This window comes from Acipenser ruthenus, chromosome 4 (genome assembly GCF_902713425.1).
Source record: "Acipenser ruthenus chromosome 4, fAciRut3.2 maternal haplotype, whole genome shotgun sequence".
Taxonomy (NCBI): domain Eukaryota; kingdom Metazoa; phylum Chordata; class Actinopteri; order Acipenseriformes; family Acipenseridae; genus Acipenser; species Acipenser ruthenus.
In genome coordinates this window covers 96,849,225-96,877,135 of record NC_081192.1, presented here as the reverse complement: position 1 = coordinate 96,877,135, position 27,911 = coordinate 96,849,225, and the positions used below count along the sequence as shown (strand labels likewise).

At 36.8% G+C, this 27,911-nt stretch overlaps 1 long non-coding RNA gene across 1 annotated transcript; it reads right to left on the bottom strand.

Moving 5' to 3' along the window:
* Positions 1 to 594: 594 nt before the first annotated feature.
* LOC131737071 (uncharacterized) lies at positions 595 to 27,911 on the bottom strand. The gene is made up of 4 exons (XR_009328638.1): positions 27,687 to 27,911; positions 14,787 to 14,848; positions 2,930 to 3,027; positions 595 to 1,356 (listed from the first exon to the last, which is right to left on the bottom strand). It is a non-coding gene; the product is annotated as an uncharacterized LOC131737071 (long non-coding RNA).

Here is a 27,911-nt window from a genome sequence, read left to right as displayed (position 1 = left end):
CGAACAAAACCACTTACAGGAGTTTAAAACATCTCCCCTGAGTTTAAGAGTGTGCTCAGAGCATATATCTATCTATTGTGACAGGGCAGAGGCCCTACACACTGGGGGAATGTGTTTTGTGGCTGCTTTACACAGCCAGAGGGTTAATTGTTAAATTAATTCATTGTTTTATTGAGCCAGAATCACCTGGCACAAATGTAATTAAGTACACCTGCCTGTAATTATCAGGCAGGTATTTGAACAGGTCACTAAGATGTGTCAGGGGTCTGTGTGAAGGCTAAGGCCTGGGGAGAGACCTGTGTGGGAACCTTAAGAGAAATTATTGTGTTGGTGTTTTGTTGAACCGGTAAATGGTGTAGCTCCACGGTTATAGTTGAGAACAGTTTTGTTTATGAAAATAAAAATACAGGCACCGTCCTGTTTCAATTCACCTGTTGTGAGAGAACTTTACACAAGAGTGACAAGCCAAACCCTGGTTTGCCACACTATATATATATATAATGAAGGTTTTGTAGAACATTGAGGGGTAGACTTAAACAACTTATTTTAATAATTCTACAGGTTCCTGTGGGTCCTGCAAACTTTCTGCTAATACATTGCAATTGGATTTGACTGTCACAGATGCTGACTAAACAAGCACTATAGACAATGTAATTAGTACACTTTTATTTGTATACTGACATAAACTAGGAAATTAGGTCATTCAAGCAACTCAAGCATAACTAATTTACACCCACATAGGACAAGTTGTGGGATTTAAATTCATTTATGAGGAAAAACAGAACTAACAGGTTAATTAAATTCATGTTTGTTCCATGCATTACTGTGACAATTAAAGAAAATCAACACTCAGGTCTAATGGATTTAATCAAATATTTTAAACATAGATATCAAACAAAATCACAGAAAATGTGAGCAAAAATACAGATCAAATCATAACATGTTTTCAGTATGAAACGTGACACACTGTCAAAATGAAAACATTACAAAGTTAGTATCGGGTATGACCTCCCTGAGCATTAACGCAATCCTGGCAGCGCTGATGCATAGACCTGATCAACCTCTGGATAGACTGCTGTGCAGTTGTAATCCTAGCACTGTGTGTCTTGCATTGTCCTGCTGGATAATCGACACTTCCAGATTGGCTTGCAGGAACGGAAAAACTGTTGCCTCAAGGACTTTGTCAATGTATTGCTGAGCAGTAAAGTTGCCCTCAATCTGCACCAAAGGCATTCTTGTGTTAAAGGAGATTCCTCCCCACATCACACTTCCACCGCCCCACTGGTTGGCTTGAACAATGCAACAGTCAGCATAACGCTCACCACGACGTCTCTACACAGTTGTCGTCCGTCAGGTCTGTCAAGGGCAAAACGGCTTTCATTAGTGAATAAAACACCACTCCACCACTCTCTCAGCAGAACATCTCATTCTTCGGGCAACTTCTCTCACAGACAGGCCGCCTTCAATCATGCCGATAGCAGCCAGGCGATGTTAAACACTCAAGCGGGGCATGGTGGTATCATTCGCTGTTCTTGCGTTAATTAAAATCATGTCTTTTTTAATGGTTATTTACACAGATTCTTAGTCAACTCATTTTGGCAATTTTAACTCAACGCAAATACCAAACCTATCTGCTCAGTATTTAAAATGCAAATAACATTATGTATGTACATTATGTAGGAGGCTGTGTGGTCCAGTGGTTAAAGAAAAGGGCTTGTAACGAGGAGGTCTCTGTTTCAAATCCCGGCTCACTCACTGACTCACTATGTGACCTTGAGCAAGTCACTTAACCTCCTTGTGCTCCGTCTTTTGAGTGAGACGTAATTGTAAGTGACTCTGCAGCTGATTCACAGTTCAGACACCCTAGTCTCTGTAAGTCGCCTTGGATAAAGGTGCCTGCTAAATAAATAAACACAAATGAGCTATTGATGTAAAACTTAGACACAATGTGTTTTCATTGTGCATCAGTATATTTCAATATATAAAACACATAGAAGAAAAAAATAGGTTGAAAAAACAGTGCCAAAAAAAGTTGAGCCACGTGCCTTTCAATGAGGTTAAAAAGTACAGATGCAGTTATCCTTTTTTGGTTGATTGTTTAATAAAAGTTCTATTTTAACTTTTTGCAGATTTTATCTGTATTTCTACATGCAAACATTTTAAATGTGAACATTGACCTGTGAAATGAATCTCAGGTTAAAAATCGATTAACATGAGTTAGGGTACCTGAACCAGATTTAATATCTCTTCAGAAAATACAGTACACACTACAAATATATGCGTTTGTAAATAACAGCATCTGCATGTCACAACATGCTGCATTCAGTCACTGCTATAATGTAAACACGTAGCTTGTGAAGCAATATTGTAAGACCAACAAGGTGTGTAGGCAAATTAATGGTTGTTTTACAATGCAATTTGGGGACATTTAGGTGTACAGTAAACATAATTTATTATAGGTAGTCTAAATAGAAGAGTAAAGGTAATATACATATTATACAACTCAGGGACTGAATTTAGGATTACATCATTTTAGTTCTTGAGTTTCTGACGTAGAAAAGCTAACCTTAAGAAAAAGTATTTTACTTCTAGAAATGGCAATAGCAATGTAAACAAAAAAGACTGTGTGTGGCAATAAAGAAACAAGTATGTCAGTAAGATACACCCCCCTCCATGCTGTAAATTCTAAATTAGAGCAATCAGTCTGACATACAAAGTTGATGACAGTGACGAATATCAACAGTATTAACAAAGGTATAGAGTAAGAAATGGCAATATATAGTTTAATATGTTGTTAAGTGGTATTTAAGACCTAGATATCATTAGGTAAGCAAATAAAGTTAGTATCGTGGTAAAGTATTGTAGTGTGTCAGCCTGTGATCTCGTTGCAGCCCTTGGGACTTTGGAGGGACTCAGCCAGTCTACTCACTGTATCTGTAAGTGTTAAAGTGCTCTGTGTTCAGATGTATTTGTTCTCATTCCTGTGATGTTGCTGTGTTGCAGTTCATGGTCCTGAACCCACTGTGCCTGTTGAGAAAAAGAGTGTGTTGTTTGTTCTGAAAACAGCGTCCTCTCGCTTTTCTTCTACTAACCTTAAGCTTGCTATGGTGTATTAAAATGTCAGATTTACAGTATGTGGAATAGCTTGTGTTCTCAAGATACATATACAAATGTAAGTGTGACGTACAGATGTACAGACGGGGAGACACCTCCAGAGATCTGCACAATCTGATACTCCCATTAACTTAGGCTACATAGTTTTCCAGATACAGTGTTACCCTGTTATAATGCGACCTGTTATAGTGTGGAATTGGTTATAACACGGTAAGGTTGAGGCTGCCATTTAGAATCTACATTGTGTGCATGGCTAAAAGACAAAGAAAAACTAAGAGATCTTCTTGATAAGACTGACTCCAAAGTGGACAAAAATCCTTTTTTGTAGCCGTATGCCTCAATATTTCTAATTGAGCATGTTTATTTGATTGTCACCTAACAAGATTACACAGTGTCCCTGTGACAGAGAATTAATGAATCTTGGTTATAAATCTCTCTCCCGACCTGTGAGGGCACTGTGTAAAGGGAACAGAGTGCCCCGGACTGGATGGTCTGACAATTCATTCCAGGGAAACGTGGAAGTCGGCCATCTAGAAAGGGGGTGGAGCCACGGTACACCAAGTCATCGCCCCAGAAGGGAAGCAATGTGGCAACCGCGGATTGGAGGAGAAACAGTTGCACTCGCTAACCAAGGGGGCGTGACTGACGGTACAAAAGGGGATGTGGCTAAGCGATCTGTTCCTTTGTTATGATTGCGAGTGAACTGCTAAAGGAGAAGCAAAAACGTACTGTGAGTGTTTAGTGTTTGTTTGTTTTGTTGTGTCTGACTCGTTTGTTGTTATTAGATGGCTAACACGTACCGGGAGCTGTCACTTAAGGCCAGCACCAACCCGGACAACACTTCACAACTATATACAAATAAATTGTATTTCACCACATTAGCACTCACTCTGGACTTGTGATTGTGTGTTTATACTGTGTTTATTATTTTGGGACTGTAACCCGTTGTTTAAAACAGTGTAATACACATTGCTGTGTATTGTCTGGGATTATTATTTACGGTCGCAACGACTCGGATTACAAACAAAATAAAGATCTGTTTGAACTGTGAACTTTATTGTCTGTCTTGTGTTACGTATCACACCACCTCTACACCTACGCACTGCAAACCACTTTGCCACAGTCCCAAATGACTAACTGTTGCTAATGATAATAGGCCCAGTCATTGGTATTGACAATAACAATGTATTCAAGTGATACTGCCTTATTTACTGCTTGTAAATGAAGCGGAGAATCTCCTTACTCTCATAATGAGTTTAATTCATGTATTTTTTCTCTTCTGGGTTACTTCCGGTGGCACACACAGTATGAGACACTAGGGATACAACATAACATAGTTATATCTGCACAATAAAAATAAATTGCACCAAGTTGATCTAGCTTCATGGGATTTAATTAATGTTTTTTATGTCTTCTCATTGCAATATATCACTGAAACTATTTTTCGCCGATGGTTTGGAAACCTTGGTGCGAATTTGATGAATAAAGATGACCAGGATCAGTTAATGTTTCCATAGAAACCTTTAGCTCACTGGGAATTCTGTAGAGGAACGGAGGAGCAAGCAATGTACAAATGTAATATTATTTTCATATGCTGTATTTGCTACCATTACATTCCTCAAATGGGTTTCAGCACATAGTCTCACAATATAGTACAACTTATTACACAGTACATACAATGGTTTTCATCATTTTCCTTGTCTATGTGCACATTATTTTGATTTGTTCTCCACAGTTAGTGAGGTTAACTGAGGCAGGTAATGGAGTGGTATCTGTTATTTCAGGTTAAGCTTATTCTTGCTTTAGTGAGGTCACTCACTGTTGTTAAAAATGGTTGGTCATGGTTCCTTGCTACTTACAGCAACTTAGTTGAAACGCTTGCCATTGAGTTCATGAAGTTTCTTTCAGTATTTCTAAATTTAGCACTATTAAGTGTTTAAAAGTTATGGATGCACTGTATAAAAGTGTAAACTTTAATGATGTGAATCACAGTGTACTTTCCTTAACACTAGAACCGCCAAAAATTGACTAGTTACAACCACTGCACCGGTTAATTTGGTGTCTATATTTTAAAACAGCTTCGATTTGAAAATGAAAAACAAACAATCGGATACAACTTAATATTTTTTTATTCATGAACATCATATATAACATTTGCAGAGCAAAACCACTGTATATACATTGAAAATTAAACTTTTTTCTTTTTTTTTTCAAAAAGAGCACATATACATAAATATGAAAAACTATAATAAAATAAACATTACACAATAAACTACTGTGTAAACAGGTGTAGAAAGCTGTATGCACATACAAACTTATATTAAAAAAACTAGCAGTGGAGTAAATGTATGCCTTCTAAACTTCTTTTTAATGTGTGCTGATCCATATCATGTTATATCATGATAAAAATAAGAATCATGCTGATCCATATCATGATAAAAATAAGCAACAAAGTTTAACTGTAACCTTCAGGTGTGGTGTCCCCCCTTACCCCCATCCCTCCATTCCACCCCGCCAAAATATCTGTCAGTCTCCATATTTAAACCTCATATCACATCCTTATTCTCTTGCTTGTTTTTTTGTTGTGCATCGCAACAGAGCTCTGCAGACACCAATTTATTCAATTACAACCAACACACTTTTCTTTCTCCTCGGAATCTGAATTCTTGAGCGCTGTGCATTTCTCTTTCTGGACACCCTTAAACAAAAAATCCAAGCAAAATGCTCAAAGGAATCTGTCCCTCCTACTGCTTCTCCTCCATCTGACCCATCTACCCTTGCCACCGCTGGACCGTCTGCCTCAGCTCCTGCTGTTCCGGTTACCCAGGCAACCAGCTAGTCTGCCTTCACAACCTTCTGCAATCAAAATCCGATCTACCCTTCAGGGGCTATTTCTCACCTTTTGAAAATCTAGTGATGGAATCCCTTTGCTTTTCTGTCTTCTTGAGTTTTCTCCATTGTTCTGAGTTTGCTGTCCCATCTCCCACATTTTTCCTCCCTGGGCCTTCATTCATGCAATCTCTCTCATGTCCCTGACTCTCACTATCTCCTCTTCCTATGCATATCCAAAATGGACCAGTTCCACCAAGGTCAATTCGTGCAGCTCTATAAAGTCAACTCTCCTCTTTGCTCTTATTCCTCTCTGTCCAACTCCTCCAACCCCTCTGATCCCGTTCAACATGCTTGCCGTACTATCATAAAAAACTGGTTTCCTACTCGTCTTTCCTCTCTCATTTCTGCCCCCCTTTGTATGTTTATTTCTTTTTTTCTTTTCTAGTGTTCCAGTCTCCCCATAAGGGAAGTGAAGCTCACTACTCAGCCTTGGAAGCAGGCCACACTTGCAAACCGGGGAGACCTCTGGAATTCATCCTTTCAATTCGTCTGCTATCCTCTTTTGTCTCCCTTTGGGGCAAGTAACGCTCGCTTCCCAGCCTTGGAGGACAATCTGTTTAGTGTCACCTCCATGAGGGCAGCTCTCCGCGAGTCAAGGGGAAACCATGTCCTCTTTTCTAAGTCACAAGCACTTCTTTCCTATTTCAATTCCTGAGTTACCCTCCATGCAGCCCTTGCCCCTGTCCCATGAATAAACAAGATGTTTGAACAAGTGTAGCAGTGCCAAAACTAATATACATTAACCCTTTGCAGTCCTATGTTGGATTTTTCCTTTCCGGTGCGATGAAAAATCTGCAATTAAAGCACGGAACAGCAAACAAATAAAGCAAAGAGATAGGGTAGATAATGATAATAAGAGCTATAAAGGTATAACTAGGCTTGCTACTATTCGATTATTATTTTTTTTGCCAAATCTATGACTAATATCGACGTTTATTTTTGAAAGAATTTACCGTTTTTATTCAATCTTTATTTTTCAATTCAATCATGGGTGAAATCGACCTTTATGCTTAAAAAAACAACTTTTTATGTCATTGAGAAAAGTCTCATTTAGAGAAACCCCTTTATCGAATTCAACAAGCAACAAAACCATGGTTACCAATTTTCTAATTGAAATAACTTTTGGTCACAGCGAAGCTATACCTAGATCCTACACAAATTTTAAAAATAAACCATAGAAAAGCAGCATATAAAGTCTATTACACAGACTTTTATAGTATACATACAAGTAAAAACAATATCCACAGAACAAAACATTAGATAGTTGAACAGAACTAACGCCGCCACTCTCCTTAAACACAGCTGGACTCACTGGAGGCAAGGCAGACTGGCCCGCGACTTCTGCCGTCGATCAGGCTATTGTGCACAATACTCATTAAGTGTTTTCCTCTTGCGCCCCATTTTCAAATCAAACTAGCAACTGTCACTGTATATACCTATAACCTATAATAGCAAATATACCTATATACATATATACCTATAATAGCAAACCTATATACATATATACCTATAATAGCAAACGCTTACCTACACCTTAACCCGCTAATTTCAAAGTAGGCGCTTCGAATGACAGGCTATAGCTGGCAAATGGTAGCACACAGTCGGTCTGATGATTGACAGTCATTTAAACAAATGAGAGCATTCTAGCACTGCTTCAGCCAACGAGATCTGTCAGGACAGGATGAAATGACTGACGGTGAAACTACACTAGCCTATTAAGGAACCACTGATTTGACTGACAGCGACCCCTAGCCATTCAGAGCAGTACGGAGACAGGACATACAGCAAGTATAAAAACTACACAGACGAAATGATTTCTAAAATTATTATTTTTGGTAAGAAAATTTTTAAAAAATGAGTGGTTTTACCAATGTTTATCCTATATAAATTTATTTCAGTTGAACTCATATTTTTGGGGAATTTGACGTTTACAATCGAAAAGTAGCAAGACATTTTATACAGCAGCTAAGTAGCTGAGTAATGTCTAGTCATGTAAGTGTATATGCTTGTAGATTTATAAAACACAAACCATAAGTATTAGACATGCATCCAGAGGGTTGTTTTTCATATACAGCTCTCAAGTCTTCACAGTTTGTGGCATTGTGACCTTTACTGTCTTTAGTTTAATCAAGAATCTTAGCAGCGTTTAACCAGCTTACAAACCAAACCACTCTAAAAGCTGCAAAAGCTATCCTCCCCTTTCAAGCATAGCAAATCTGATTAATGATTACATTTATTATTATTATTATTATTATTATTATTATTATTATTTATTTCTTAGCAGACGCCTTATCCAGGGCGACTTACAATTTATGAATTGTATTGTCTACCTGTTGGATGCTGTATTTTAAGGCGCAGTAAATAATTACTTGAGACTCTGAATTGTATTGTTAAAATATTTTTCACACAGGACACATCTTTTTGGGATAGACACAGAAGAAGATACTTTTGTTAAAGTGTAATTTATCATCTAACTACAAGAGACCAATGTTCCCTCTAATTTTTTTTTTGTACTGAGCTGACTACAAACTTCTCTGGGCACTACTTTTCTGTCAATGGGCAGCTTAGTTGAATACTAAATAAGTGACGCCATAGTTAATATAAACTGCCCTACAATGATCACCAGCAAACGTGTTTGTCACTAATGCAACACACGCAACAAACTTGAAAATATCAGCAAAAACAGGGCACTATAAATGTTCAAGATTTTAAATAAACTAAGGTTTTAACATCGTCCGACCACACTTTCAGCGTCTTCCTACCAAATAATAAAAAATAACATATCGCACTCACACACAGTATATTATCTACGATCAAAGAGAAACGCAGGAAGCACACACCAATGCAGTTATCAAAAAGTCCACGTACTACTATAACATAACTTTTCCGCATTTGTATTCTTTTTCATTTTAAATGGTGTTGTAAAGATGTTGCCATCTCTTCGAGTTTTAAGATAGTGAGGTCACTTGTGTTGTAGGGATTTATGGTTCTATGTACTAAAAGATTTATACAATTTATTCCCATTTTTTATTTATTTTTTAAATACCGCCTAACTTTGCAATGGTGTCATACCCGCCTACCTTTTCTTCTTTCCTTTGTGTTCGTTGCTGTAACTTAACATGCAGTCCAAATGAATAATAATAATAATAATAATAATAATAATAATAATAATAATTTGCAAGTGCTGTCTTCTCATCAGTGTTAAGTTTTACACTATGTCGAGAGATCAGTGGGTGGGCACTGCATGTCTTAAAACACACTTGATTGGCTATTGCTAAGTAGCTCTTTGTTTCTCTTGACCAATAGGATTTCCTCGATGTCCAAATTGATATACACAATACCTCGGCGGTGGTGCAGCATTTATATCCAGAAAAATATATATATTTTTAGGGTTCTAAAGCTAGAGGAGTGCTGTGCGTGAGATTTTATGAAGTGAGCATGTGCGGTCTGATGTTTTTGGTGCGCAGCACCCTCCAGATTGCTGCGTGGTCGCGCATGCGCGCAGCTTAGAGGGAACATTGCAAGAGATCACAGTAAAATGGTTGCTGGTTAAAGATTGGAGACAATTTGTGTTCAAGTGGATGCACTTCTGTACCAGAATGTTGTTGCCTGTAATTTAATAAAATAATTCATAATATTGGAGCAGCAGAACTCAGAATCACAAAGAATATTTAATAACATCAAAAAAGTAATATTCTTTTTAATCAAAATATTTGGTGTAATTCTCCAGGTCCAACAAGTGCAAATTATAAAACGTAGTAAAACCTTTAATATTTAAACAAAGTATTTTATTCTTAGTACGCTCCAATACATTCTTTGCGTTAATATTCTCTGTTAAAAAAAAAATGGCACATACTTTCCTCAGCAAGTTTGGAATTGCCTGTTAATAAAATCAGCAACATTGCATCGATTACAATTTGGAATGTAATTTCCAGAGAGTTTGAGACTCAAACCCAGAGATTATTTTTTTTCTCAAACTTAATTCCACAGAGTCATTACTCACTTGACACTGGAGCAGTTTATGTTAAATATGTTAGATTGCATATTTTTTCTTTAGTCATTAAGCTTCCTCTCAGAAGACAAACAATATTGTCTGAATGTAGTTCAGGCTAAACTATGATGGTGTTGATTAGAATTAAATACCATGATTAATGAAGCCCAGTCTCTTGGGGAAAACAAATGGCTGTGGCCTTGCTTACTGCCTTTGCATTATTCATGTATATTTCCTTCCTGATAATGCTTCATTAATTATGCTGAAATCAATACATTTGTACTTTGATGAAGTACACCTGGAATCTGCCTAATTAGCAATATTAGCTTAATTGGCTGGATGAAATGTATTTGAAACTGTATAAGATGCACAGATACTGAAAATGAAGGAGGTGGTGAGCCAGGTATTCGTAGCATTTCTGTACGCAAAATAATATTAGATTGAACAGAATCAGCAATATTGAGGTCTTGGACTTTGAACAACATTTAAACAATTTCCTTTCAGGTTCACAGAAAAATATAGTTAAAAATGTTATCACAAACAAAGTGTAGCAGACATCCATGATTTGTTTGGGCCAAAAGGGTTCTGTAGCAATATTCCATGCTGAAATATGAAAATGATAAGAAGTAGTTTAACATAACCAACCCTGCAAAGTAACAACACAGCATTTACAGAATATTTATTTACGATAATTCTAATCTCTCTTACAATTTTTTTAATTTATTTAAAATGAAAATTACATATAATTTTTTTTCATTTCCCTTTTTTTTTTTTTAAATACAGTATGTGTTATCCCCTTTTGAATATTCTTTTGAGATGTCTGAGTTGTCATGAATAAAGTTGGGCTCACCAAGTAATTAATGATGTCCCTCGAACGCAATGCCTCTTGGGAGTTTGCTTCCAGTAAACCCAGTTGGCTATCTCAAAACAATACTTACCAATAAAACAGATTTAACAGTATATTTATGAGAAGACCTCTTGTAATTGGCACTGAAAATGTTAAGCAACCCATTTTTGGAAATATAGAATTAAACATTACTTATATGGTATATTAAAAACCATATAATACTAGGCACAAAATATTAAGAATGAATTTGATGGCAATCTGAATTCCTTAACCATTTTTAGTAACTTATTATAATGTATATTACTACAGTAAATCCATATTTCTTTTGTATTAGTTCAATATTTCACCTCTACCAAAGGCATCTTTATTATCCCTTTCATAACCTTTGGTGATAATTAGAAAAGGTGTTAGTGACACATGCACAGCTGTGCTGTGTCAGGTATTTCACAAGTGCACTGGCTCAGTGGTAAAGCAGGTCAACAAATGAGAATTGATCTTTGGCAGGCACTCTTGAGATGTTCACTTCTAATTTACTCATAATCCAGAAGAGTCAATAATGGCACAGCAATCTTAAAAGAACAGATATTTAAAGAATATACAGTAGATGTCTTGTGAAGAAAAACTGATATAGCCTACTGTGGCAATGTGGTTTGCAGTGTGCAGGTGTAGATGTGGTGCAGTGCTTAAACAGATAACAGACAACAAAGTTCACGGTCCAAACACCTTTATTTGTTTTTATAATCCAGGTCATTTAGCGACCATAAGTAATAATCCCTGGCAATACTGCACAGTGAAACCACGGGGTTCAGTCCTGAAATAATAAACACAGTATAAACACACAGAGAACACAAACACGATCACAAGTCCAGAGTGAGTGCTAACGTGCAAGTGGTGAAATACAATTTATTAGTGAACAGCAGTGCAGTGCTGTCCGGGTTGGTGCTGGCCTTTATCGACAGCTACCGGTACATGTTAGCCGTCTAACAAGAACAAATGTTTACAGTTAGTATGACAAAACCCCTCCGTCCCCTTTCTAGATGGCCAACTTCCACCTTTCCCTGGAATGAATTGTCAGACCATCAAGACCGGGGCACTCTGTTCCCTTTACACAGGGCCCTCACAGGCCGGGAGAGAGATTTATAACCAAGATTCATTCTTGCTCTGTCACACCTACTAAACAAATTTATGAAATAAGAATGCAAGCTAATGGGGACATGTGTCGATGCCTCTGGATTCTGATAAAATACAAACTGTGTGTGACATAAAACTAAAACCAGTTACAGAAGATATTTCAAATGCCCATCATACTGAGATGAAATGGAGTAAATGAGTAAAAATGTAAATTAGAGAAGAACTGTGTAAAGCTATAGACATAAGGGGCAGGATTATGTCAAAAGGTTGTAAATGATAACCAGTGTTAATTAAGAAATCAGTATGTAGCATTGATTTTGGAATTTTCAAACAGTCGTTATGCCTATTTCTTTATTAAATAATCATCCTAATGTGATTTCCAAAATTATGTTGATTTACAAATATTATTAATATCTTAACGAGCAGTGCTTCTTGCGACTATTTGTTTGAATGGGAATTTAAAAGCAAATCCGTGTTAATTGTCATAATTTATCAGGAGTTAATTTGCACTTGGAAAAGGAGGGTTTTAATTAATGAAACAGTATATAACTCACCTTGAAACAGAAATTTAACAGACCGCGACTGACAATACAGAGAGAGAGAGTTTACAGGACCAGAGCTAATTTCTTACAGACAACCTAGACAATTCAATATTTGTAGTTATGAAAATATTTTAGCCTTTTCTATACTTGTAGTTATGAAGGAGATTTATTCACTTGTTTGAACCATTTGTAACCTTATGGAACATTTGTTGTATTGCTAAAATGATATACCGTTATTAGAACAAAGTGTAATGTTACTACCAAGAAATTATCAATGCAACTTTAGCCTATTTGAATTCTGCATACATACATTATATGACAGCTGACCTCTACTATAGATTGGATTATACAACTGAAATCTTGGTATAGAAAACTGCATATTATATATTACAATAAAGTTTCCTTAATGGATTTGCAATGCATCCTTGGCTTTTAACAGCTGTGGCTTATCCACACAAGAATGAAGAACAGGCGTACAAGGGCACACAGATCTACTAGGAATGTGACCGAGATCATTGACATGGAATTTGCCTAAACGTATTTAATGTGTCATACACCCCCCACACTTTATGTACAATGTCCACTTTCACCTTCACATGCTTGCATGCATATCAATGTTCTTATAATACTCTAAGTGTTCGGTGGCTACTTCTAATCATGTCAAGTTTATTTATTGTTGAGGCGAGCAAAGAGTACCAGAGAAAATGCAGGATTAGAAGATTCACCGAAAAATTAATTATAAACAAATTGTGTATTGGGTTAGGGAGTTCTATCGTAATTTTAAAAACTTAATAAATATATAATGAAGTGTTACATACATGGTATACATGTATAATATAGCTAACTACAAACTCAAATGCCACTTCAGACGTATTTATTTATAGCCTACAATCGTACATGCTAAAATACAGACAAAATTAGATATATATAGATGGCTTACAGTATTTTTTTTTTCTTTTTAACCAAAAAAAGATTGTAAAATCCACATTAAAAGAGTTGTATATAGTAAGCTGTGGCAAAATATCCCCCCGAAAGAGTGGAAATGACTAGTGGGGTTCAATTTTTATTTATTTATTATTTATTTAAATCCGTGACATACGATTTTTACCCACACGCCACATAATCGTAAATCAGCATTTTATATGTGAGGTGTTCTAAATAAATGTACATTCTGCATGACTCAATGCACAATTTTAAATGAAGTTTACAAATTATACACAACATAGATATTCCCAATATTTTTAATTTCCATTTGGCTGCTGCTCGCTGGTGAGAGAGCCGCCTCCCTGTACGCTAGTACTAGTTTCCAAAACAGTGAATTCTGCTTCCATTCATTTTTCTTGATCTCGGTAACATGCATTTTGATTTTGAGTTCCCCTTATCTAGTCATTGAGACAGGAAGTGATGTACGTGACCTGCGACAATTAAGCTTTTTAACGAGAAATGCGTTCATTAACAACCTCATCGTCTCAATTGCAAAGCATTAACGGATTAATTTAATTAACACATTTAGTTTGAAAATCACTTACTACTAAAGCTCTCGTTACTATACCATGAGTTTGATACAATAACACTGGTTTTTGAAAATGCTGCCCAAGATTTCAAAGAAAAAGATGTAACAGGGTGTGAGTTTTCTGGTATCTGAAAAACCATTTTCTTTATTGCAATTTGGTTTTAATAGTTTGCAGTGAAATCAACTCAAATCAACTGTGAAAAGGACATGACAGATGATGTTTTCATAATAAGACTGTCTACAGCACCTTCAACGAAGAGAAAACTTTTAACAGCTACTATGTCACAGTTGTGATTTAGTTTATTAAGTGCCACAAATTCCCAAAGTTCGATGTCAGAGGAGATGAAGCACCCCGTGGAGGTGGGCGTGGGATCTGGATGCAAAGTATTGGCAAGGAGCCAGTTGGACTTTTGCGGACAAATTAAAGTCCTGTATTATGGTGAAGACACTTTGGAGAAGATTGTTTTTTATCCTTTGAGGAACGAGACACTCTGCAGCCATTGAAGGTCAGGTGATACTATAATGGTATTGTGGACATACCTGCTAAACAGTGTAGGACATTTTTAAATCCTCCAGTGGGACTGAACTATATTGTTTACTTACCAGAATACGTACTGTGTAGATATTAAACTATAGCATTGCTGGGAAAATCATTGTTATTTTAGGGGGTATAAGTGTTCTTATTGATATTTCTTTGTAAATAAATAGTTTTGTTGATTGTTGTTCTTTGACATAATGAAGAACCATTTTACTGACCTGTCTGTGTTGTTCCTGTGCGTTCCTGGGGAGAGCCAGTGGTCAGTCTGAGATCCAACAACCTGTGGGGTATAGAAGAGAAGGTTATTATAAAAAATATACCTGCCTGTAGTCACGCAAACATAACCCCTGACATAAGCACAGTTTGATTGTTACCTATAGCCAACTACATCCATTTTCCAACCATTTCACAAGGAGACACGTCTGTTGCACATCTCCAGGCACGATTTGAAGGATATTTAGGAGTAGTTACATGCCACCAGTTTGAATTGACATTTTGAACCCGTTTAAGACTTGTCAGAAAATGTTCCACAGAAGCTTTCACTGTGTGTCTGGAGGGGTAGCATTTGTAACCTCTCTTTAGAAGTTCCTAATTACTAGCATGGCTGATGTGCATTTTCAAGCTGCCATTAAAATGTACACATGTACAGTATAATATAAATAGACCAGGACACATTGCTAGGGTATCCTCAAGCAGTATTCAGATTACTTCCCTTGCTTTGAATGGCTAGACAGCTAAGTAAATATCTCACATTTATGTAATCTATTTCTGGAAGACTCTAGGCAATTATGACATGGTAATATTCCACTAAATGATAATATGGGTGCTCTCACACACAGTAGATATTTACACTTGTCAGCTATTGTATTAGAATAAATAAAAAATACCTCGGAAATGCAATAAAGTATCTCTAAAGAATGCCCTCATTCTGGCCTTTGTAAATAATTTAAAAAAACCATTCCAGATGTGAACAATTTCACATCAATTATCCTTTAAAGGCAATTACCATGGATTTCACAGCAATGCTATCCCCTTTCTTGAAATAGGACAGATACATTTAATTTAAATTAACCCCAAAGTCTTGCTCAAATAAAGAGGATATTGCCTTCCGCTTTTGTTTTGGAAAATGTTTTTGACCAAGGGGAGGATTTATGTTTACGTTAGTCCCTCTCGCTCTATCCCTAGACCTGAGATTGAAAGTCACCATACCCATTTGTGACCAGGAGATTATTTAATTGTATACTTTTTTCACATCAGATAATGGCTAACAAGAAATACAATATTTTCATCTGGGACATGGGTGAAAATATTTTACAATAGTGCAATTAGTGAGGAGAGAGTTCACCCAGAATCCGCAGTGTGTTTGTGTTTTAATAATGTAAGTCAGAGTGAAATCATGAGACTGCATTGCAGTGTAGATTGGTTTGCCTGTAACTTTTAAGATTTGGGATTCTATTAAAACACAAATGAGGAGAGACAAACACAGCTTTGCAATTATGTAAATCCGTCCGCAATTTATTTACAAAATAAAGGTATATAAAAATTATCTTGTTAATTTTTCTCAGCTTCACACGCATACTGTTGTGAAGTCCCCAACATTCCAACACAATATAAAAAAAAAAAAATTCTGACACAGATTGTATATGGAATTCACAAAACAACGTTTTGCTTGTATACTAATATTCACTGTCCTCTTTCTGCCATTGGACGCTGTTTTCTGTCTCACAAAGTCAATCTTGCGGGGCGGCTCCTGCTCTTATCAACTATGGCAGGTTGTGTTATGTTCTAAAGAGAGATTCTGTTATCAACAATTGGCTAGATAAATGGTAGATGATCACAATTTGAGGGTATTTGAGATTTTATACGCAGGATGTTTTTACATGCATTTTAGAGAATCGCCTTCCCCAATAAAATGTAGGCATCCTCTATAGGATCATTCTCTTGTTGTAAGCAGTTTACACTGATGATTTCTAAACAGGGCTCACTCTGAATGTAAATTATCTGAAATGTGGAGTCTTTTCTACAAAAAAAAAAAAAAAATCATACTACTCTATATTATAGTATTGTCACAAATCCGATTTTACATTTTGTGTTAACATTACAAATGAAAATTATAATATATATATTTTTTTTTTGTACAAATTTACTCTTAAATGGAAGGTAAATATATGTTTTTATTTCTCTTTAGTTTAGCCCCCCAACTTTTAGGACTGGGGAGATTCATGAACTTGAGTTGTTTATATATATGGTAGGAGGCTGTGTGGTCCAGTGATTAAAGAAATGGGCTTGTAACCAGGAGGTCCCCGGTTCAAATCCCACCTCAGCCACTGACTCATTGTGTGACCCTGAGCAAGTCACTTAACATCCTTGTGCTCTGTCTTTCGGGTCAGACGTAGTTGTAAGTGACTCTGCAGCTGATGCATAGTTCACACACCCTAGTTTCTGTAAGTCGCCTTGGGTAAAGACGTCTGCTAAATAAACAAATAATAATAATAATTATAATAATACATCTATACAAGGCTGCAAGTTGTGTGTTTGTTGTACCACCAGATTCAACTGTGTTTCATAATTTTGTGAGATTCTCTTTAAAACCTGGGCACTACTCCAAGGGTAACTGATGTTGACACCAGTGTGTTAAAAGTGTAGTCATGGAAACTTTTAACTGCAGTTAGAATTAGCCAAAGCTTTTCTTCTGAATCTCAGAAGGGATCGGCTTTGGTTGTGAACATTACACAATAATAAAAGTATAAACATTTTTGAGCAATTACTAATAAGAATGGTCAAGTAACTTTTTACATCATTTAACTTTTATTGTGGAGGACACTTTCTGATTTACTTAAAAAAATAAATATACCGTAGTGCAAAGGAGTGAAATATATATGAATATGCAAGCTAAGAAATGTCAAGCCAGACAAAAAAGCAATGTCTTTTTAGTTGAAAATAAGTCATTTCCTTCACGGAAGAGGTCTGAAATCTCTGTCCATCTCCTGAATCCAATAATGAACACATTCACAATGGATGGGTGTATTAACATCTTGAAAGTAGCTATCGCAAGTTAAGTAATGTTAGGTGGACATGATCCACGACAATGCTAATTAATCTACTGCATTCGTTCAGCCTACCAGAGTAATAAAGAGACCAAGGTATACCTGGCGAACACGCCCTACACCAGGGTGATGCCAAATCCAATTGGGTAGACAGTGCATGTAATGACACTGTTATTATTACAGGTAATTAACATAACAAATAATGAATACACATTTGTTGTTTCATATATTTAATTTACAGTTGAAAGGTACTAGGCATTGATTGCTTTCTATAGTATGCATGACCTCAATAGTGGAACTGTTTAAAACAGAATGAGTTTCAGAGGCAAAGAAGAAGCAACTTTTATTGAAGCCTGAACTTACTACCTCACACACACACACACACACACACACACACACACACATTTTTATTTTGTATTTTTTTAAGGTTTTTGCAGAATTCAGTCTTTTTTCTTATAGTAAATGATTTTAAAGTTAGAAAGATGCAGCACCCTTAGCTTATTTTCTGACACCTGGTTGTCAGATTATTTTCTTTCAAATTGGAAAATATGAACTTTACACTCCAATGGACTCTTTAGTTATCCTCAAACTTGATTACAGCATACAGTTTATCTGAACAATAAACGCTAATCTCATTGGCGGGAATCATTCGAGCTGGCTATGCCATTTCCACAGGCTCTTTTAACCCAGTTTCCCAGGTCGCTCCAGAGAAGTCATTTATTCCAGCTGTCATTGTCCTTCTGTGGAGATGACAGCTATCAAATCTCTGCTGAATTCAAGTTCTTTTCGGTCTCTTCTGAAACTGCTTAAAGGTCTTTAAGAACACTCAGTCTTGCACAATATCAAGTTACATAATCACTCCTGAAAAAAAAAGTGGCTCATTGCATCATCTGGGTGGACACAGCTTCAGTAGTTTTTTTTTTTTATCATCACGATGTAATGTATTGATTAGCAACCAATGAAACAGCTGTGTCTCTCCAGTTCCTGTGATAAAGCACCGTCCAGTTACATCTATTAACACTTTCAGATCTCAGCGTCGTATGTTAGCATATATTGTAGAAATCATGTTGGAACCTCACAGGACTCCTAGGTCCTAGTCTGAGGTAGTGTATAAATATATGTAAAAAAAAATGTTTGTCCTTTTCTCATGTATACTCAGTAAAGGAGCTTGTTCTTCAGCACGGCAAAAATAATTCAGGACTACAAGGGTTAAAGAATAGACACAGTTTTTTCTTGCACATGCTCTAACACGTCTTTATACAAGTGGTCCACAAAAACTATTAAGTGCCTCTTACATAATTATAGATAAGTAGTCCAACTATGCAATGTTACCTGTCTTTCCACTGCAGCATACAAGATCTTTAAATTTGATGAAGTGATAGAATAACCCAAGAAAATATAAACAGCACTTATATACACAATACATTACATTTAATTTGTCAAGCAAGCAATACTGCCTGCAAAAGCAGGAAGGATGGACATCATGTACAGCGCTACACTAACAGTCAGCAAAAATATGACATTTTGTTCAGTATGCTAACTTCCCAGATATAGTGCCCGGTTTTCTATTGTAGGCAAATTGTCCATGTAATGCAATTACTATGGTGGGGACAATTTGCTTGTGATTAGCCCATAGTGGAAATTATAAGACAAAGGGCCCTATTTAGCAACGTTCGCAAACCCTTAAGGCAATTGCAAAACAATTTTTGTGGACAGTTAGCGCACCAGAATCAGGCACACGTGTGGGCAAACAGACTTTGCCCACCTACTGTATGTGGTTTAGCAACTGTGTTTTAGTCCCCAGCCGACAAATCAGCGTTAGCACTGGACATGGGCTGAACTTTAGGGGAGTGTCCTCATTGACATACAAATGTAGGGATTTAGCAAACCATCAACAGTGTTAGCGTTTGCGTTTCAATTGACGTGAAATCTAGGTCTAAATTGTGCACAAAATATGTGGTCGACTATAAATACCACTGAAACTACCAGGGAAGCAGGTAAAGAAAAGAGAAATAAAAGAAATATGGAGTGCGGACTGGATTTCTACATGGCCAGACAAAGAGAGAGGATGACATCCCCAAATATTTTGTAGTCATCTGACTTTTCTGAGCCTGTCTGACACACAATGTATGCAGCAATTTCACCTCAACAGACAACAGATGTTTTTCTGTAGCACTAAGGGTACCTGCTGCACTAACATTTTATGCCACTGGCTTGTTCCAACGTACTGGGGTTTATATTGCAGACATGAGCCAGTCAGCTGTATCATGTGCAGTGCGAGATGTAACTGCAGTTTTAGTAAAGCGGGCAGGAGAATTCATCCATTTCCCTGTCTCTCACGAGCTGCAACAAAATACAAAGCAGGATTTTCTTGGGAGGTATGGGTTTCCTGGTGTCCTGAGAGCCATCGATTGCACACATGTGCAGCTACGCGCACCAACACAGAATAGGCACCTCTACTTAAATCGTAAGGGGACCTATTCTGACCTAAGTAGTGTGTTATGCCAACAACTACATCACAAATGTGTATGCAAACTATCCTGGCTCTGCTCATGACTCATTTATCCACAGTAATTCGCAGGTGGCAGCTGCGTTTCAGCGGGATGACAGTCTGACAGGCTGGTTGATAGGGGACAACAGGTATCTACCGAAGTGGCGGCTACTGACACTTCTGCTCAACCCCACGACCCTGTACCTTTAAATATGCTCGGCATGTAATTGAGCGAACATTTGGAATCGTCAAAATGCAATTCCGGTGTTTGGATGTGTCTGGTGGAACACTACAGTACACTCCTCAGAAGGTTAGCAATATCATCCTGGCTTGCTGTGTTTTACATAACATAGCTCGTCATAATGGATGTGATGTTGAACTTACAGAGGAAAGATTACAGGGTTTGAGGGAAGCAGATGCTGAACTTGAAGCCCCAGTGGTGGAGGTTGCAGATGCTGCAAGTGCCAGGCAGGTCAGACAAAGCCTTATAGATGACTTTTTTTATTTCGTAGTCTTGCTTGAGGGGCTTTGTCATCCTCCTCACTTGGGATGCTGGACATTTTTAATTTCTTTGCGATTTTGTCTCCTTCCTTCTTATTTTTGGTTTCAAAATGCCATGTGTTCGCTATCGCACAAGCACATGTGCACTTAAAGGGAATGTTGAATCCTTATTGGTTGTAACCTTACTCTCCCCACTGTGCTTTGATTGGCTGGGCACATGATTCACTATTTGATGTGAGTTAACCCACGCATGAGAACTGACTTCTAAATCACGTTTTTGTGCGCTATTGCGGTGGTTCACTAACGCTGTCATTTCTGCCCAAGCAGAAGACGCTGCGCACATATTTGCTAAATAGGGCCCATAGTCTTTTAGTCTCAGACTGTATACTGCCAGTCAGAATGAGTGGCCAAGTGTACATAAGAACAGAAAAACTTTTGACCAATTAGAATTTAAAAAGATCATACATAACACACAATCAATGCAGGGGAGGGACATCACTCAGCAGCAAGAAAGAGAACTAAAAATGATCTCTCTGATAAAATATTCCCCAGTAGATAAACAATCAGACAGCAGAGAGCTGGAACTTCAACTCCCACTCTACAGTGACAGACACTCCAATGACCTGGAGCACTTTCTACACAGCTCTGCTACTTTATTACCTGACTGTTTCCCTCTCCTGTATTGCACACAAATGCACACAAGGATGGCCACCCTGCAATGCAAACTTCAGGTTTTTTTATTATATACTGTGCATGGCGATTCAAAGTGACTACTTAAACCAAGTATACAAAATGTGCACTTACAACAATGTAAAATCAAAAGTGATTTAAACAAAAAGTCATGATGTGAAAAGCAACACACATACCCTGCATTTCTACAGCATTTCCTGCGTGCACCCAATAACATGGACTGCCACTGCCTGGAAGAATGTACAGTATAAGAGTGGGTTATTTTAAGAAATGACATCCAGTGTGGGCTATCCTGCTATAGACTTTGTTAATGGGGTCCCTAAGATGAAGACATGATAAAGTGTGTATAGCATATGATGCCTATTGCCAAATAAGTGCTGGAACCATCCATCATTTCTCAAATAAGAGAAGCAATTTTCCCAATAAATACTCTCCAAAACTTTATACTTAATGTTCATTTTGTCACACAATTCTTTAACTTTCTTGTTCTTCATACACATTTGTGTTTACCTTTCAACATTTTAAAATAGTTACATAGTCAAACAGACAAAAATACATATTGGTTCGTCACCCATATTTATACTCGCAGCATCAAACACTCAACTATATGTTCTCTGATCATTCATGAAGTGTTTACAGTCTTTAATTAACTCTCATGTTTTTTTTTGTTTCTATTTTATAACATTACATGGAATTTTATCCTTCCAGAAATTAGAAGAAAAAAATACTGGAATAAATGCTTTAAAAATATACCCTTTAGTTTTATTCTCTGTGACTGGTCAGACCCCTCCCCCAAAATGTATTTGTGATGTTGGCAGGGATAAGGTTTTGTAAATTTATTGCCAATTTAACCCAGCCAAATGTACAGTATAATAGTACAGAAGAAAGATCATTTGAAGAAGAGGACGTATGAGCACAGCTGGTTACGGGTTTTGGGAGATTCTTTATGAAGCTTAATTCTGTTTTTAATTGTGCTTGTAAAGGCTGGTTTTACTTTCTTGTTAATAAAAGTGCAGTATCCTACACAACCACATTTTCTGAACCTCACATCTGCCTACAGTTTACCTTGACCCTCAGCAACCCTGTTTAGCCTTGCTGTAGGATTTATCCAACTATACCAATGAACTAACTAGCTAGTCTCCATTCACCAAATGTTCAATGCCAGTTGAATTTACAGCCCTAGGCACTGCTTACTGAAGCAGTCCTCTCATATCTAAAATAAGTTCATTTTTAAAACTCTCATTGTGAGTTCTGGCACAAAGACCATCAATCAGTTTCCATGTAAACCACTGAACTATGTCTTGCCTGTCTGATTATTTTTTATATTTTTGGAATGAAGCAAATAAGCCAGCTGCTCCATCTCTAACACTGCTCGTTGAATTTCCATTTGATCTACCTTTTTCAACCACAATCAGCTGAGTGCCCAGATAATTTTGCCAGTGTCAGTTTCAGTAACAATCCCTAGTTTCTGTAAAAAACTTTAACCGTAATATTGAACTGAGACAAGGATAGAACCTGCACATCCCTAAACAAGAACCAGGGGAATAATTATTTTTATATTGTTGTCTTCTGCATCCCTTGCAGTGTGAATTGTTCGCTGGTTCTCGTCCATTTACATTTCCTTGAGCACCTTCTCCAGGTGATTGGTATGGTTTACTGTTAAGGTTAATCACATCATTATTTATTTATATGCTTAATGGAAGTAGGGTAAGCCTTTACCTACAAACAGATTTGCAGAAATGAAGATTACAGACAGGAGGGCATGTTAGGAAGTAGAACATTTGTCATAGAGGGTGAAAAAGAGGATGTGCAGCATTTGGAGCCATCTCGCTTGCAAGTCTTCACTGTGATCACACCTAATATCATCAGCAGTAAACAGAAGGCCAGTGAACTTAAGCTTGTCAGTGTGAGAAATGTAATTGCAGTAATAATTATGAAGAAAGAAAGAAAAAAAGAAAAGAAAGAACTTATGCAACCACTCAGTTCTTGATTCTTATTTTTCTTTTTCTTACTTTTTTTAATCAAAACTTTTCATAGTCACATGCATACATCTTGCTCAAAATAATGAAACAAGGATTACTGCAAACTTCTATACTAATAAATTGCTTATTGATTTGCTTTTGTCTTTACTACATATTTCTTTTCATGACACTTGTTTTGGTGATTTGATCCGCTTCTGTTCTCCTGATTTGAATGATGGCAGGCTGACAAGAAATTGTGTTACTCTATAGGGGAATGTGTCATAAGAGATTAATAAAAGAAATGCTCTAGTTTAGACTTTCTACAATATACAGTATGTATTCTAGCTCACTTTCAATAACAAGTCTCAAGGTCAGACTAGAGGTTAGTCGAAGAAGTTTACTTTCAGTATTTCTACATTATTTTTATGATTAAGTGTTTTTATGGATGATCAGATTATAGGTTGTATTGTTCTTTGAATAAAGCTTTATTGAATATATTGTAACGACCCAGGCAATGGCATCTGTGCTGGACACTGTGTTTGTCTTGTTCATTTGTCATGTCTCGTTTAGTGTTACGTGTATTGTAAGGGTACGTGGCACGCCATTAGAGTAATGGGAGTGTGTGCGTGCGTGCGTATGGTGTGTGTGCGTGTGTATGGTGGCCGGGTCCCAAGGCTATTAGTGGGGGGGGGGGGGGGGGTGACAAGTCTCGAGGAGGAGAACACGTGCAGACTTCGACTTGAGTGGTTGCTGTGAGACTGTGAGGGACAGAGAGAGGGGCTGAAGGTGAGGGCCTTAACTGTGAAGCAGTAAGAAGAACCCAGGAGTGTGTCTGTGGAAGAGAGGTAAAACGAGTGTCTGAGAGAAAGGATAAAGAGAGTGAGGGAAAGTGAGAATGCAATTGTGAAGAAAAGGGAATAGAGGAATTTAGCATGAACCCCGGCCCAAAACAGGGATTCGCTGTTCCAACAGTTGTGGAAAATAAACTGGTCAAATTTGGAATCCCACCTTGTCTGCCTAATCTTGTTTCACTCAAAGACGCGAAGAACGTTACAATATACATTAACTGAACAAATGAAATAAAATGTATCAAGCAAATCAGATTGTGAGCAGAGCAGTCAATATATATTAACTGAACAAATGAAATAAAATGTATCAAGCAAATCAGATTGTGAGCAGAGCAGTCAATATTCTATGGTAGATGACTCTTTTAAAAACAAAAGATAATTGAGGTATTTTTTATCAAATAAAAGATTAACTCGGATAGTTAATGCCATTCTATAAATCTGAATTCATCTCATTCCCTCAGATCATCAATGATCAATATCTCCACCCCACCGTTTAAGAGAGGGATGTCATGCTTGATCTGAGAATGACAACTAATTGACAAAGCAAATATCAGAGAGGGATCATTTTAACAGTATAAGGCTTGCAAGAAACCACCCATTACAACAATGTACTGTTTCTTCATGGAATTGAGCTGGATATGAACAGTTCTATACCATTACAATTGTTTCATTACATTCATAAAAATGTCCTTTGCCCTTTCTTCAAAATGTGTTATTCTCATGTAACTCAAAATAAATCAATTACATTTCAATGACTGTAGTTTCTTATTACGACATGCTTTGTGGTATCTCGTCTTGTTCTTTATGGGGTCTTATATGTTCAATAGCGTCATATTTAAAACAACAATACTTCAGGACAATGAGCAACAGTTGTGTGAACAAGGGTGGGCAATTTATCAGAAAAAACAAAGCCTTAATCCCAAGAGAAATCTTTGGCAAAACAAACCAAAGGTTTCCTGGAAGTACAGCTATTCCCTTATTAAATTTGATGGATTGCTCCTGGAAGCACTTTCATTAAACATTCTCATTTGGACTACAATTAGAGTTCATCCTTATATAAGGCAAAGCAGATTCCCTGGCCATTAATTAAAAGCACTGACTGCGGTTGGTAAAGATGGATGCTACAGATACTCCACTCTGAACCCACAAAGAATGGCAGGAATGCTGCCTTTTTTAGAAGTAATTGTTAAAGACACAGGCAGAGAGCCACCTTCGGAACACATTGGCAAACAGTCTGATTTCCAGAAGGACCTAACGCCCTTCTGCCAAATTATCAGCAAACCTTTCAGTCAATTCTTCTTTGCTTATTGGTGGTCTAATGATATAAAAAGAGGCTAATTATATTTTTAGAGGAAGATTAAGTTATGAATTTGGTAATTAGCAGCATAGTCATTTTATAAAAAGATTGTTTGGCCTTTGTAGCGGTTTTTGGAGATTTTCAAACACCTTTAAAGCAGACCTTACTGGGAAGCAGAAAACTTACAGTAGGTTGTGGATATGAAATGTTAAATCAATACTTTTGGCTAACCTAACATTATTTTAAAGGAATAACGTCACCAAAAGGAGAACAAAGAAAATATTTAGCAATTATTTTCATCCTATTTACTGTCTAATATGTAGGTGACAATTAGAAAATGAAAAATGATTGGCAGAGATGCTGCTTCAATATTATTTGCTCAATATATTCAGAAACATTCATTTAATTTAGTTTAAAGAATGATGCATCTGTTAGCAAGCTTTATTCCTGACAAAACTAATTTTGTCAGATGTGGCTACCACTGCCCTGTCAATAATAATAAACACAATTATATATTTTGTCAGATGTATGTACAGTAAATCATTCTGTTATTAAAAACAGAAACATTTATACGTTTGAAACTGTAACTTGTGTTTTGAACATAATATGCTATGGTTTTTACACTTTTCTTCAGTGCAACAATTCATACAAGGAAAATCTTTGAATATAATTGTTGTATTTTATTTACGAACCTGCAATGTTTTATTAAATTACTCAAATAAGCTGGTAACCTAATTGACCGCCACAGTTTTGTTTTTGTTTTCAATGTTGTATCCTGGAAAACACCCTGAAAATTACCTTTTTGGTTGCCTGTTATAGATGTTTTGACATCCAAAAAGACCTGTGGAATAAATAAACGTCCTTACCTTTAATTAGCCCTGTGCCATCCCCACTGCTTCTCTAATCATAGTTTCATAAGATATATTAACTATGAAACATCTCTGAAGACTATAGCGCCACCATCTTGTTTACGCTGATTCTGTTTATACTTTGAAAGGACATAATCAGAAGGTATAGACCAACCTGGAGGAAAGGTGTTTGTTAAACATGAAAGAACATGTTTAAAATAAAGGGAGTTGTCCAAAAAGCAAATATTAGGTGCCAATAGTCCCAATGTTCTTAGCAAACAACAAGCGTGTATCATCAACTATCTAGCTCCACTACAGGGAGAAAGTGTGGCTGATATTTCAGGGACTTCTAAGTTGAATAATTTCTCTATATTACAGATGAAACATCGATCTCAACAAAAATGACCTATTTGTACCCTCTTACAGTCTCAATAAACTTGGACTGCCATTTAAACATTTAACCCTCAATTTTGGTATAAAAATACTACCATTAGAGATATATAAAGTACAGCGTATCATTAAAATCTATTTTCAAAAGAGGGAAAAAAGATGGTTTATGAGGCAATCGCATAAAGGAAAATAAATCCTTAGGGAGAAGAAGTGGTGCTATTGCCTGTTAACCTGCTTCAATGAGCAAGAGATTCATGTAATACTGGAGAAAAAGAAGAACTGACTGGAATCCTTAAAGAAAACCACTCCACATAGAGTCTTAGTTTCAATAAAGGCTAGGAGGAAACAAACAGCTCAGAAATGCATGCCTGTAGGCAGAAAGGATGGCTCTTGCTAGGATCAAGTAAAGCATTCCTCCTGATTCCCTACTACATTTCATTTCTCATAAGTTGTCTCATTTTGAAATAGCTGTAAAAGAACAGCACTATAAAGCAGCCATCCTTTTTATGTTGGAATGCAGGTAATATGTAAGAAAGGACAGATCTTGCTGGAATCAAGCAAGACATTCAAGAGATATGCAATAAGGGAAACCAATGAATACCACCTCCCCTTTCTTAACACTGTCTAACGCGACCAGCGACCACAATTATCTTACCGTGCAACGGACTCAAACCCATACTACAGCACCCTTACACATGGCTATTGTTATAAGAAAAATATGGTTTTAAATGGTACGTCCTAAATTCAAAGCAATACGATAACCATTTTAATGGTCTTTTATCCGTAATCAATAAAACAACAACGCTCGCTTGTAAAGGAAGAGAGAAAATGTTTAGAAACAAAAAGGTCCTTCCTAGATGACAGAATTAAAGTTATTAAACTTGTAAAGACAGTAAGTGCCAGAAAAACTGCTGAAAGATTTGGCACTAGAAAGACGCAGATACAGCATTTTGAAACGGAAAGAACTAGGGCTTGAAGTTTTAGGTTTTTATTTTTCTTAATTAAACTGTTACTGTAATTACTAAACAAAGTTGCTTCTTTTTACCTTGATGTCCTGATTGACTTGCTGATTCTGTTTCACCCTCTTCATTATTCGAACACAAGAGCAAGCAATGACATCACTTCCCCCAGATGCTACTTTAATTAACTTGCATTTCGTTCTCGCACTTGCCTGGGAACTAGGTAGCTTCCAATGTGTCCGTTTCGCGTTGTGTTGTTCTTTCCCGTTAATTTAACTGAATGCTCTCATAGGATGTAGCGGCTTAAGACA